Raw genomic sequence first — 2,979 nt, 5'->3', positions numbered from 1 at the left:
TTCTCTAATGATTAGTGATGTTGAGCATTTTTTCATCTGCCTGTTGGCTATTTGTATGTCCTCTTTGGAGAAGTGTCTATTCAGTTCTTTTGCCCAATTTTTAATTGGGTTGTTTACCTTCATTGTGTTGAGTTTTAAAAGTTCTTCATAAATTTTGGTTATTAACCCCTTATCAAATGTATTGGTGAATATGTTCTCCCATTGTGTGGGTTGTCTTTTTATTTTGTTAATGGTGTCCTTTGCTGTGCAAAAGCTTTTTAGTTTGATGTAGTCCCATTTGTTCATCCTGTCCTTTGTTTTACTTGCCTGTGGAAATAAATCAGCAAAAATATTGTTATGAGAGATCAGAGAGTTAGTTTACTGCCTATGTTTTCTTTCAAGATGTTTATGGTTTCATGACTTACATTTAAGTCTTTTATCCATTATGAGTTTATTTTTGTACATGGTGTAAGTTGGTCGTCTATTTAATTTTTTTGCATGTACCTGTCCAATTTTCCCAACACCATTTATTAAAGAGAATATCTTTATTGCACTGTATACTCTTGCCTCCTTTGTCAAATATCAATTGGCCATAAAGGCATGGTTTTATTTCTGAGTTCTCTGTTCTGTTCCATTGATCTGTATGCCTGTTCTTATGCCAGGACCAAGCTGTTTTAAATACAGTGGTCATGTAGTATAATTTGCCTGGAGATTGTTATGCTAAGTGAAATGAGCCAGTCAGAGAAAGAAAAATATCATATGATCTCACATATATGTGGAATCTAATGAACAAAGTGAACTGAGGAATGGAATGGAGGCAGAGGCAAGGTCACAGGGATCAGAGGGACAGCAGTCAGAGGGAAAGACTATTAAGGAATGGGATCAAAGAAGGTGAACAAATTAGTGAAACTATATACATAACACAGAGATACAGAGATACAGATAACAGAAAAGCAAATCCTAGAGGGAAGGGGGAAGGGGGTGAGGGACAAAGTGGGTTTAAAAAGGGACACAGGAATGGGGGGTGAGGGAGTTATATTCAATGGAACATTTGAATTCATGTAAACACAATAAATTAATATTTAATACAAACTAAAAAACATCCCAGGCCCTGGCTGGTTGGCTTAGTGGTAGAGAGTTGGCCTGGCATGCAGGAGTCCCGGGTTTGATTCCCAGCCAGGGCACACAGGAGAAGTGCCCATCTGCTTCTGCACCCCTCCCCCTCTCCTTCCTCTCTCTGTCTCTCTCTTCCCCTCTCGCAACCAAGGCTCCATTGGAGCAAAGTTGGCCCGAGTGCTGAGGATGGCTCTGTGGCCTTTTCCTCAGGCGCTAGAATGGCTCTGGTTGCAACAGAGCAATGCCCCAGATGGGCAGAGCATCGCCCCCTGGTGGGCATGCTGGGTGGATCCCAGTCAGGCGCATGAGGGAGTCTGTCTGATTGCTTCCCCGTTTCCAACTTCAGAAAAATACAAAAAAAAAAAAAAAATTCCTGTGAACTAAATTATGACACAGGTCTGGTGGTTTGATATACCCCTGAAGTAGGACAGTAAAAGTATATGACTGGTCTTGCCAATAAAAGCAAACTGCTCTGGTGGATCTTATGGACAAAGATGAAGAAAAAGGCATTTGCTAGATTAACAGCTGCATATCAGAGTACACGTTATTTTGCTCAAGCAATAAAACCATGTCTGGTGTAGGTTGTTTATGATAATCAAATGTCAGTATTCAAGATCCATCTCAAAAACAACAATAAAGATTCCTCTGTCCTCTACACAGGCCAATTAGGAGAGAGATCACCATTCCTTCATCTTTCAATTTCTACATGGTGGCACTAATCTCTGCAGCATTTCCAGACCTGTAGTATTGCTTTCATGGAGGTGGAGAATTTCTGCAATCGGTTGTCTGTAAACTATCTTCAAAGCAGGCAGTGGTTTAATTCCAATCAAAGTGCAAAGGCCTGAGAACTATGGAAATTGATGGTGTGAATTCAAGTTTAAGGGCAGATAAATGATGTCTCAACTCAGCAGGAAGGTTGGAAGAGAGTGAACCTTCCTTCCTTCATTCTGTTCTATTCAGGCCTTAATGTATTAGAAAATGGCCACCCACATTGGAGAGGGATCTCTTTTAATGATTCCACCAATTCAAAAGCTAATCTCTTTTGGAAATGCAGTCATAGACACACCCAGATATAATGTTTAATCTTCATACCTTGTGACCTAGTCATGTGGACACATAAAATTAACTACCATAATATTTTAATGGTCACTTAGATTCACAATTTGATTAGTATTCCTGGCGTTTTTGAGGAAAAAAATAAACTATTTACCCAATATCGAAAATGACAACCATTTTGAAGTGAATCTCCTGAGATATTACTTAAAATAGCCAAATGCCATTTTTCAATTGTCCAAAAGATATTTAAGATTCTTGTCTAAACTCAGCATTTGAATGTGCCACCCCTCACACTTAAAATATGCTGTGCTCTAACGAAATAAGATTCTGCAGCCACCACACAGAAAGGATTTTCAAATAAAGCTCATGTACCCTGAAAGCCAAAACAGCTTTATGTGAAAATCCAAAGGCTGGTGACCTTTGCACCTGTAGAAAAAGTATCTGTTGACTCTTTGGTTCATTATTTCACATATAAAGCTTGCAGGATTAAAGTTTCCTAGAGTGGGAATGCTACCAAGCTTTCAACACAAAGTGATTTTATTTCTGTTGCAAAGATGTGCTATCTCTCTTTGTCTGAGACCCATTTTACTTCTGTGTAATAAGCTTCAGAGACACAATGTACCTTTAGGAATAGAAATGGAAGATCTAGCTTATCAAATCACACTTGTCTGTATGTTTAAGATTAGGCAGTAATGAGGGAAATCAGCTCCTTATGAAAATTATTATCAAAAATCTTTATAAAATACTGTGAATTTCTTTCTTTTCAAAGGTGTATGTATATATGTTTCATGTATACTTTACCTTATTTTCTATTAATTCTCATTATTT

Source organism: Saccopteryx leptura, chromosome 4 (assembly GCF_036850995.1).
Source record: "Saccopteryx leptura isolate mSacLep1 chromosome 4, mSacLep1_pri_phased_curated, whole genome shotgun sequence".
Lineage (NCBI taxonomy): Eukaryota > Metazoa > Chordata > Mammalia > Chiroptera > Emballonuridae > Saccopteryx > Saccopteryx leptura.
The sequence above is the reverse complement of the archived record's forward strand: the minus strand, read 5'-3'. Positions refer to the sequence as shown.